General features: G+C 47.9%; 1 pseudogene; it reads right to left on the bottom strand.

Annotated features, from left to right (window-relative positions):
• Positions 1-3,769: 3,769 nt before the first annotated feature.
• On the bottom strand, positions 3,770-9,003 carry LOC125936022 (gastrokine-3-like; annotated as a pseudogene).
• Positions 9,004-11,962: the final 2,959 nt, after the last annotated feature.

The following is an 11,962-nucleotide window of genomic DNA, read 5'->3' as shown; positions in this document are numbered from 1 at the left end:
CCCCTGAGAAGTCACCCCCTCATGCTTTTAATGATGCAGACCACCTCTCGGCCTTCCTCTGAAAAGTTCCCTTTGCCGCATGCGTAAGGGCATGGTCTTAGGTACACAGTACAATGGCCAACCATCCTGTTCTCTTATTAACGAACTTCGGCAGCCTCACTTTTCTCCCATTTGACCAGATTCAATTGTTATAAGGGGGAGATCCTGGGGTAGATGCCGGCCTGGAACAGTCTGAAGTTGGCCCCCACGCCAAGGATCCTGCCAGGGTGTGTTTGAATTTTACCAGGAGATCTTCAGAATATTCTATTACTGGCCTTCTCCACTCCCTTGAGACCAGGGTGTGGGTGGGCATTGCCCGGGAGCAGCAGGAAGGAACTTTCTAGGGTGGTGGGAACATTCCACATCTTCACCTAGGTGACAGCTATACAAGGGTCTCTTTGTGTCCAAATTCACTGAGCTGCGTGCTTAAAATCTATGCACTTTATATCTCACCTCACCAAATATATATGTATACACATATATATGTATGTGAGTATATATACACATATGCATATATATTATTTTAGAGGAACGCAGAGAGAGCATGAGCAGGGGAGGGGCAGAGAGAGAGGGAGAATCTCAAGCAGGCTCAGCTTTGTCAGCACAGAGCCAAACATGGGGCCTAAACCCATGAACCATGAGATTATGGCCTGAGCTGAAACCAAGAGTTGGATGTTCAACTGACTGAGCCATCCAAGCCCCCCCATATATATGTATATATACATCTTTTTTTTTTTTTTTTTTAATTAAAGTGCAATTGAATACAGAGAAGGACTACCTAGTCTGCTGCAGTCTCAGGAGACACCACAAGGTGGCCACTGCTGTAGATGGGCCACAGCAGCGCTGCAAGGCTCATGCTCACGCCTGGAGTCAGGCCAGAGGGCTGAGTGCAGTGAGGGGATTGTGGGCCCATGGGCAGCAGCAGCTCTGCCCAAGGAGGATGGCTGGGGGACAGCCTGCACGGAAAGCACCACCAAACGTGGCGCAGGCCGATGAAAAGTCTCCATAGGAATAGCTGCCGGGACAGCCGGGGGAAACGGTGGAGCTAGTCTCTCTGCCCCGAGCAGGCCGCCGCGGGACGAGGAGATGAGGCACGTTCCAGGCAGGATAAGGGGCTCCATACCAACCCCTTGGGAACCCGAGGCATGGAGCAGGCAGGGAAGCAGAGAATCAACATGCAACAGCTACTACCCCTGGCTGGCGAGGCGGCCCCCATACCCTCAGGCCCAAGGCTCCCTCCAGGCCAGCTGGTTCTTCCCTCAGCTGCAGAGAGGAAGGATGGTGGCAAGAGTTAGGAGCACCACTGCCCAGGGTGCAAGGGCAACAGAGGGATAAGACTGTTCCCCTGAAGGGAAGTCTGCAAGTGGAGTGTCACTCTCCAAACAAGGAGGCCAGGGCACTTGACCCCTGTCTTGGATCTCCGCTCTCTGAGAAGCGCCTTGTGGGCAAGGGTGGAAGTTTTGCAAGAATCTCAGCGACTTCTTGGAGGGAGCATTTTGTGTGGTTCCAGCTGGGATTTAGTCCTGACAGAAGACTTCTGGTGATCCCTCCCCGTGCCTGTTTGCAGGAGGCCAGCCACATCATGAGGTCTCATGCTCAGATTTGTCCCCAGTGGTCCCCCGTGGGATCATGCTAGGGGCCTCAGGGTGGTGAGTGGGGCTTGAAGTAGAAACCACAGAAGTGACAGAATAGAAAGCCTTTTTCACTACAGTTTCTCCAAGAAACTAGGCACGTGGTGCAGCAGGTGCAGCAGCGTGAACCATGCACACCAATGGTGTCAACGCCCTCTCCCGATTTCTGCTCCTCTGACCCCTAGCGGCTCCCCAGTCAGGGGAAGGCATGGTGGTCCACACAGCAGGCAGGGAGGCAACTCAGCTGAGGGCACTGGGGGCTGCGGGTTCCCAGTCCCCTTCTCCCCGTTCTCAGAGATCAGTGACAACAAGCGCCCTAAGGGGGGCGGGGGGGGAAAGGAAAGAAAATAGATTTTCCCACTGGAAGATCAATGGGACAAGTCTTAGTCACTTCTTAGGCACTGCCGGGGAGGCTCTGAGATTAGTACAATGGACTTGGAAGAAGATAGTGTCCTTCCATCACAAGTGGAGGACACCGTCTGTTACTAATGACAGTGTGATCGTATTGAAGACAGAAGGCTGGTGGCCTTCATACACATGGAATATGTTTGGGTCAGGGGCGCTGGCTTGAGATTCCGATATGGTAAATTTCATTGAGTGCTAGACTGGATGGCCTCAAGGACCAACACTGACAGTGGTCATCAGCATGATGGGGGCTGTAGACTGAATGTTTGTCTGTAGAAAGAGAGTTCTCCTGACACCCAATCTGCTGGTGCCTTGATGTTGGACTTCCCCACCTTCAGATTTGTGAGGAATAAACGTTTGTCATTTGTAAGCCCCAATGCATGGAATTTTTGAATTTTGCACCTCTCCACCCCAGTGCCAAATCCTAAAGGACTTAATCTTGGTGCATGCATGGACGATTCTTCATAAGATAAAAATTGAGCTTGTAACCCAAAGGACCAAAAGCCACCTTGACAAGCCTTGTCAGGTCTGGAGGACTGTGCTTGCTGTTTCTCAGGACAGAGCTGTGAGAGGCCAGGCCCTGCTTTGAGATCCAGTTAGGGCCTGTCGTTGACCAAGCCTTGGCCTGTCACATGTGATGGTTTTGCCCTGTGTTTATGCACATACCCCCACCTTCCTTACCCTTGACAAGCTGTGTGTGACTGAATCCACAGGTTCAGAGCCTCTAGCCTGCTCCTCCAGACCCTGTGTAAGCCCAATTAGAGGTGTATCTCTGGCCTTGCCAGTTCATGACTGTAGGTGGCCACACCACATCACGACTCTGAGACCTGGTGCTCAGCTCTGTCACCTGCAAATTGATGCTGGGACCACCTAGACTCTTCTCTCCATGCACACATATCCCCACCCCACCCCTCCCAGCCCCACCCTACGTAAAGTCCTCCAAACTCCAACACGACCTTCCATGGACATCTGTCTGTATCCCCAATACTCCTTCCTCACTTATTCTTGCTTCTGAGGTGAAAGGAGCCGGGGGTGTTCTGTGTGGTGGGTGGGGCTGTCTCTGTCCCTCCAGCTGTAGGAATGGGCAGTTAAAGAACCAGTGCTAAGAGATCAGGTCCCTTTTTCATTGGTAACAGAGAGAAATACCAGGGGGCTGCCACTAAGGGGGTTAGGCCAGTTCCAAAGAGGAGGTCTGGGAGGCCTCATTTCACTTGGATCTCTCTCAGGGGCTTTCATGGTTGCAGCTGGGCCACCACAGTGAATAGGCTTATGCAGAATCTTGGCACCAGAGACAGAGATGTGGTCCCAGACCTAATGGCTTAAGTCTGTGTTGCACTCTGTCTTTCTGAATTCTTGAGGGACTCCTCAAGGGACATCCTGGAGAGAGGCCCTTAGAAAGGAGGCGTTCTCAGAGCAGCACCTCCTTCTTCACACTGCGTTGGCAGGCACTGCTGTGGACTGCATGCGTTTGAGAAGGCTGGTAAGTCCAGAGAGAGGAGTGCAGGTCGGGGGCTCTCATACACTGGATGGCCCAATGAGGCAAGAAACTTTATTGTTCTAACCTGGAGGGAGAAAGCATATCCAATATTCCCGATTACAAAGCTGGATCCGGGGTCGAAAGGAAAAGGTGGAGGACTGAAGAGAGCAGTTTCCAATCAGCAGAGGTGGGACTGGGGTCCTGAGCGCTGGTTCCAGGCCAGTCGCCCCATCCACGGAGGTCATCCTCTCCACAGCCCTCCTGGAGGTTCAGAGCCCAAGTACCTCACCACAGATGGAGAGTCCCATAAAGGACAGAAGTGGGATTACAAAACAGGAACCAGGGTCAGTTTCCAGTGCAGTACCTTTAAAGAGAAAGAGAAGCATGTTATAAAAAAGATCATTTAATTGCTTTAAGACCCCAAAGTAGAATGGATATGTTTTGAGTTGCACCTAAATCCGATGAGGTGATCAGAACAGCTCTACTATCAGGAGACTGTGGGCCTAACCTGGAAGAACTGCCCTTGTGTTGCAGTAAATGGCCTCACACCATTCTTTGTATTTGTATTTGTATTTGTATTTGTGTTTGTGTTTGTGTTTCTGTTTCTATTTCTATTTCTATTTCTATTTCTTTTACTGACATGTAATCACCCTCCTTGACCCCTTCCCCCACCTCAGCCCCGCCAGTTCTCCCTGTTCTCCTGCTGGACCCTTCTGTTATGAAGAAGCTTTGTTCATTAGGTTAATTTATACTAAGATGTAAGTGACTGGCAGCAGCCTAATGGAATACTGACTGTATCTGGAATGGCAGGCAGATTTTGAAGTCCTATCCCATAGCTTTCCAAGCCAGTCACCACTGATCTCCCACCGTCTTCCCAGCAGGGATGCTGGCCACTGAGATGTTCCTTTCCCAGTGAAATCTACTATTAGGGTCCTGCCTTCCAACCTCTGGGCAGCATGAGAAAGTGGAGGACCCCAAACCCCAAGGCAATGGGCCTCTAATGGTGGGATGGTGATGAAGCTTTGGGTCAGGGGAGGGTATCCACTAACTGTCAAATTCCCAAATGAGAGGGCTGTCCTTGACCTTCTGGGAAAGCTAAGATAACCCTGCCTCTTGTTCTCAATGAGCTCTGGTATCAGGAAGTTATCTCTGCCACCAGAAAGAAATTTATCCCAAGCCACATTATTTTTATACCAAGTAGCAAAGAAATGAAATAGACCAGAAAATGCTCATTAGAATTTGCCAGTGACCTAAAATTTGCATTTTTTTGGTCTCGCCCATGGTCTTGGGTTTCTAGTCAAATTATTAACACACCTTCTTTCTGCTGTTGGATAAAATAGGTGGTGACCACTTGGCCCATGTCCTTGAAAGGCATTCCATACTGGGCTAAGTTCTTGACTTGGCTGAGCAGTGAATACAGTGTAGGTCAGGCCACAGGTGCATGGCTAATGCTTTAAAGCCTGGAATAGGTAGCATTCCAAAACGGTAAGACCGTATGTAGAAGTGGTACAGCAAGGAGGAAGAGAGAACACATTCCAGTGCATCCAGAGGATTGAATCTATAAAAGTTGGCAGGAACTCAAACTTGCCCTTGTTCTGTCTGTAGCAGCCATATCCTATATGGCCACAAGGTGGCGACCTTACTCTAGGAAAAAAAAAATCTGAGCGTGAGCCTGCATATCCTCGTGACTCCTATATATTCCTTTTACCCTTAATTTCTCAACTTTTCCAGCCTCCAATGCTTTTCTCATCTCTAATGACAACATAGAATGCTTTTAAATTGTTTTCGCATCTATATTATGTTTTTACTTGCTATAAATCAGGTGAGTGGAATAGTTTCTCTCTAAAAATTCGATAATTATTTTTTTAGGTAAACTTAAATACTTCAAAACCACCTTTTTAGAAATGACAAAACAATTCTGCTATATATTTGCATATATATATATTTTTAATATTTTTTTATGTGCCCTGAAGTGCATCTTTTTTTCTCAAGAATCAGTGACCCTCCTGCCATGGACATTAGTGTTGTCCAAATATGCTGGCCAGGTTACTTAAGCAAATGATGGCAGATTTCAATGACTTGCCAAGGACTTTCTGTTGATGTTTAATTTGTTTGACTACCCTTGTCATGTAAGAGACTGGGAGGAAGAGAGCTTCAGCAGTCCTGGGCTTATTTTCAACCAAAGATAATATGTGTGTATGTATTTATAAACTGAGATCTCCTTATGTGTTCAGCAACATCCTAGCAGCTCTGGAGGCAGAGTTGAAAGTACCAAACAAGGAGGGGGCCACAGTGAGCTGGTCTCCCTTACCTGGTGGTCCAGAGCCTTGTCAGCCAAAGTTGGGAAGGAAGCTTGGTCCATCTCGGCCAGGACACAGGCGATCTTGCTAAACAGCTTAGCCGCCCAGAGGTCCTTAAAGCAACATAGCAGATCCATGTCATTCACTCCGTCACAATATTAGTGGACTCCCACTCACCATTAGTGCTGGCACATAGCTGTTCTTTAGACTGTGACATAGGGCACCGGACAGAGTGTGGTCCTGTGCTCCCCAGCGAAGGGCGAGCCTCAGGACTGGTAATGCACACAGAGCCCTGCTGCCCCTGGGGCCCGTGGTCCTGTCCAGTGCTGCAGGACTGGTGAGCCTGGAAGATGGTGGTCGGGGGCAGGGGCACCGGTGGTCATCACCTGTCTGCCATGGAGCAGCCTTCAATGTCCTCAGCTGCCTCCATGAGCCTCAGTTTCCCATCTGTAAAGCAAGAATTTGGGACCCTCTCCCATGGGCCTGTTATGAGGAGGAGAGCATCCCTTCATACATCCTGGAATCCAGGATCTGCCTTTCCAGGACACTGACTGCCAAGGCCCCCCTCTGCTCCTGTTATTTCTTCCCTGTCTGCCTCAGTTTCCCTGGATGTTGCCTCTGCCCTTTCTTTTGTTCTCCCTGGACCCCAGATTCAAGTATTTTCTCCAAAGCAGGCAACTTTGAGCCTCTATTTCTTGAGCAAATACAACCTTCTAGCAAACATTATCTTGCTACATCTTATATCTACCCTGAGCTACTTACCTCTCCCCACATCCACCCAACTTGCAATTGCTTGATGGCTCCCACTTCTTCCTGAAATTCACTTCTGGTAAATTGGCAGCCAAGATCACCAGTGCACCCTATCTTGATAGGCAGCTGATAGCATCTTCTACAAAGTTAATTTTTATTTTAATTTTATTTTTATTGAAAATTCTTTTTAATTTTTTTTTTTTTTTTTTTTTTTTTTTTGAGAGAGAGAGAGACAGAGACAGAATGCGAGTTGGGGCAGGGTGAATAAAGGTGAATAAGGTGAAGTCTTTGCCCCCAAAAAGCTTGCTGTCAACCGGGGAAATGAGGTGTTTAACTTCACATGAATTTTGAATCTATCCTGACTACAAGCAGTTTTGAAGGATATGTGAGGAAGTGTTGGCGGACTTAACCTCACATTAAGGAGACCAGTTAAAAAACCTGGGTGGAAGCCTGGAGCCAAGATTCTAGAAGTTCATGAAGCAACATTGCCAAATTCACAAATTTGTCCAGGACTAGACCTTCCCAGGCTGAATGAATGGGCACGTGCTTGGGGCACCCCACCTCAGTTCTCCCCCACCTCTTGGCGCGTTCAACTCACCTGGGCTGGACTTGGCTCTCTCTGTGCTGGAAGACAGCTCGGTTGACAATACTCCTGCTTGGCTGGAGTTGGTCTAGAGTCGGGGCAGTCAGTGGGAGAAAGAATTGGCTTTTTTGCACCAACTCCAAATTCCAAAACCCTGAGCCTGGGCTTTAGATCACACTTCATTTCATCCTTGCCACTAACACAGTTTTGCACAAAAGTGACCCCTGCCTATTCTGGTGCTGCCATATTTCTGTTCATTCCTTTAGTTTAAACGGATTGGGAATTGTAAGGTGTGCTTACCCTGAACTTGAATTTGGCACTTGACTTGCTTATGCTGATTACTACCAGGCCTCCATTTGTCCCTTCCTCCCCGGCTGGAGTCTATGGGTCCTATACAGCTTGCCCATATATTTTATGACATAATCTGGTTCTGCTTGCCGAGTTTCATTTTCTTGCCTTTCAAAATGGTTCATTTCATTTTAACAAATGCATTTGAATACCTACAATGTGCTAGGCGCTATGACCATATTGAGGACACAGAAATGAACAAGCCAGACATGGTCTGTGATTTCACAGAGTTGACACTCTAGAAGGGGCCATAGGATTGGACACATTCATCCATTTACCCCCTTGGCTATTTATCCAAAGGATATTTATTCTTACTGGGGGGTAGGCAACATTCTAGGTGTCAGGAATACAGCGGTGAGCTAAATAGGATGGTCTTTAATGACAAGAAACTCGGTTATGGAAGAGATAGGAACTTAGTGCATAAGCATGTCCACTGTCGTCTGACCCTCCCTGTGTCTTCACGTCCTCCCTTACTCAGCTTAAATTCTCCAGCCAGGTATTCTAATCACTGCCTTAAATAAACCCTCAATTCCCTTGCTCTACTCTTGTTGCAGTGAACCTCTTGATTAAACCACATCTTTGCCTACTCCACTGAGTAGGACACAGAGCTGGAGGAGGATACACTAAGTGTTCTAGTTTTAAAAGCTTGCTCACTGACCTCTAGTGTGCCCTTAAAACTGGCAAGCAATTGTATTGTATTCCTTAGGCCCAGCCACGCCTTCTCTCTGCTAGCAACTACCGCATGCCCTTGTCTCTCTCCTTAAACGTCCAATATCTCTCCCTCATCCTCACTCTCGGATGATGATCTTGTGTGGTTGGTAGTACTTAACTCCATTCGTGGTCTTCCAAGATCTTTCCTGGATTGCAGTAGGCAGGAAGTTTCAAAACTACGTCTCCCAGACCTTCTCTAGCTGCTTTGCTGTTAGCCTCCGCCAAGAGAAGGGATTGACCCTAGGTTGCAAGGCAGGAGGAGGGGAGAGGTCATCCCAGTTTGGGCTCCTGCAATAGCAGCTGCTCACAGGTGCAGGCCCCAGGCAATCAGCATTGCTGGAGCCGATGGAGAGGGTGGCTTCTGCTCAACCTTGGCAGTGACTTCACCAGCAAACCAACAGTCCCCTTACAGGGACCACTTCTTCAGCTCTTCCAGTTTTTTGCATTAAACTTCTCTCTGCTTGAGAATGTTTCCTGTTTTCCATATTGGACACTGGCTAACAAACCTTGCTCCTTATTCATTAAGAATATGGAAGTGATCTGAAAAGAATTTCCATATGCTCCCACCGCCGGGTCCGCTCATCCACCACCTTGTGTGTGTGTGTGTGGCCGGGACACTCGAGCTTCTTTCCTAGTCCTAAGGACTGACTCTGCACGTTCCCACGTAAGGCCCACCTCCGCTTCTGATTTAGGTCTCCTTTCTTCCCTCCCATTTACGCATGTCTCTATCTCATCAATTTCTCTTCCGGCGTCATCCATATTTGCTTCTGTTCTGTATTCTTCCCATAAGCAGAAACACACGCTGCTGTGTCTCCCACATTCGAACGAAATAAATGACAGAAATAAAACAGAAAAGAAATTCCTCTCCTGACAGCATTTTCTCCTCCAAATACTGCTTCTTTTCTCTCTTTCCATTTAGAGCAAAATTCCTTGAAAAAAAATCCATACTATCTCTTCCCTACTCCCCTTGAGCCCACTCCCATCAAGCTTAACCCCAAACACTCCACTGAAACTGCCTTGAACAAGTCTAATAACTGTGGGTTAATTCTTAGCTCTTCTCTTATTGGACAAAGCAGCAGCATTTGACTCCATGGAGCCCCCTCCCTTCCCTCAGGGGGTCTCCAGGACAACATTTTTCCCACCACAGTGGCCATTCCTTCTCCCTTTCATTTCTCCAACCTCAAAATGTGGATGCATCCTGGACCTTAGTCTTTGGACATTTCTTTTTTCTGTCTACATTTAGCTCATTTAATGACTCCATCTACTGTGTTATGGCCTTGAATATAATCTATATTTTGACAACTCCATCTTTCTCTTGACCTGTAGCCTCATTCATCTAATTCTCTCCCTGATATCGAATTATCTAAAGATCAACATGCTCCAGTTGTTCTCAACCAGTCTACAGCCCACAGCCCTTCCCACTCATTTCAGTAAATGGAAGCACCATCTGCTCACCAAAGTCAATGCCATTGGAGTCTTCTGGACTCTTCTTTCTTTCCCACCCATATCCAATCTATCAGGAAACCTTTTCACCTCTACCTTCACAATACAGGGTTAGACAAATTCAACTCTCCTATCACTACTCTTGTTTAATTCACCCCCATCTGTCACCAGAATAGTTTGAAAGCCTCCTATCAGGTGTCTGCCAGAGTGTCCCTATGAAATCCTAAGGCAGATCATGTTCTTCCCCTCACCGAAACCTAGCTATAGCTTCCTGTCTCCCTCAGTGTAAAAACCACACGAGCTATAGGGACCTACCAGGCCCTACAGGGTCAGACCTCCATTATCTCTCCGACTGTACCTCCTACTTCTCCTCTCACCACTCTGCTCCAGTCACTCTGGCTTTTTTGTTGTTCATTGCTCAGGGCTTTGCATATTCTGTTCCATCTGCTTGGAATATTTCCCCCAAGGATCATTGCTTTGCCCCCCTCATCTTTTAGGCTCAAGATGTAACCTCAGTCAGCCTCCCCTGGGCACCCTGTTTAAAACTGCAGACTCCACTCCTCACACCCTCTGTCCCTTTCTCTGCTTTACTTTTCTCTGTCATACTGATCACACCCTAACATACCATGTCATCTTACCTATGTAATTAGACCCGGTTCTTCTACTCGGATGTAAGTAAGGTCCATGAAGTGAGGGACTTTCTGCATATTTGCTACTTTATCCCCAGCCCTGAACACAGTGCATAGCACCTAGGAGACCTTCAATAAATGACTGTGAATGATTAGCATAAGTGCCCTCAGGCAAAAGAAAAGAGTGTCTGGAGAGAGAATCACAATGAGGACCCAATTTAGATGGAGGGACTGTGGTAGGGAGGGATCTGGCCTCTCTGAGAAGTGGCATTAGGTCTAAGACCTGCTGAAGCATGAGCATGGCTGGTTAGGAGTGTGGGTTAGTGTGGGGAGAGGGGGGAAGCAGCCTGATTAACCATTTTGGTTTGCAAGAGACTGAGAGGTTTCCTCAGTGGTAAAAGGAAAGTGCCAGGCAAACCAGGGCGTCCTGGTCACTCTGGAGGAGAGGGAAGATTGTCCCAGCAGAGGCAGGGACAAGTGGAAATGCCTGCCGGGGAGGCCCCAGGGGCCAGGCCGGTCAGCCATTGGAGGCTGGGCCAGGGGTGGTTTCTGTTATCTGTGCAATGGGAAGCCACCAGAAGATCTTTAAAAAATCCTTTTCAGCTCTCCTGGGAGAATGAGCTGGAAGGCTGGTAAGAGTGCCGTGTGGAGGCTTGTTATCTCCTGGTAGCAAGGGTTATGAAAGGGTCTGCGTTTTATGAACTTCAGGTCAGAGTCATTCCAGGCCTTGGTAGGGGGTGGGGAGGTGGCAGGTGTATGTTATTACTACCTTGTCCTTGGGTTGGACAGAGTGGGCAGATTGGGACCTACCTAATTTCGGTTAATATAGACACTTACTGTGAATTGCTAAGTGGGTGAGATCGGAGTGGTTTCTTGATAAAGAGAGAGACTGTCAAGGGGGATTTCTGAGCCATTTTCTACATCAAATCAGTAGAGGTGTTAATCCTCAATCTAGATAACAGAATAATTCAATTGCAGACTTTGGCTTTAAACCGCACTGCAGATTAACCAACTGTCAAGGACCTCAGCCGCCGGCAGACAGGCCTGGATGATGAATGCCAGACTCATGCAGCAAGACTGTGGATGTTCCAGGCCCGGCTCCCCATCATGGGCCCAGGGGCAGGGCCCTGAACTCCCGGATGGGCCTGGGCACCTACTGTCCTGCTGCCATCATTTTACCGTAGGGGGCAGGGAGAAACCCATTATGCTTTGGACTGTAGGGACAGATATCCTGGTGTGGACTCTCTCAGGCATAAGCTGTGATCTAGGAAGAAAAGCAACATCCACACAATTTTGTCCTTTTAAAAATAAATTTTTAAGCAGGATGACAACATTACTAAGCTTCTTGAAAATAAAATGGACACGGGGCGCCTGGGTGGCTTAATCAGTTAAGCGTCTGACTTTGGCCTAGGTCATGATCTCACCCTTCTGAGCTCGAGCCCTGCCTCAGGCTCTTTGCTGACAGCTCAGAACCTGGAACCTGTTTCAGATTCTGTGTCTCCCTCTCTCTCTGCCCCTCCCCTGCTCGTGCTCTGTCTGTCTCTCTCAAAAATAAATCAACATTAACAATACTTTTTTAAATAAAAGAAAAGAAAATGGACCCTAACACTCTCATAAAGTTTGATTATTCTCGTGTAATCCCTCCT

The sequence above is a fragment of the Panthera uncia genome, assembly GCF_023721935.1.
Source record: "Panthera uncia isolate 11264 chromosome A3 unlocalized genomic scaffold, Puncia_PCG_1.0 HiC_scaffold_11, whole genome shotgun sequence".
Classification (NCBI taxonomy): domain Eukaryota; kingdom Metazoa; phylum Chordata; class Mammalia; order Carnivora; family Felidae; genus Panthera; species Panthera uncia.
The sequence above is the reverse complement of the archived record's forward strand: the minus strand, read 5'-3'. Positions and strand labels throughout refer to the sequence as shown.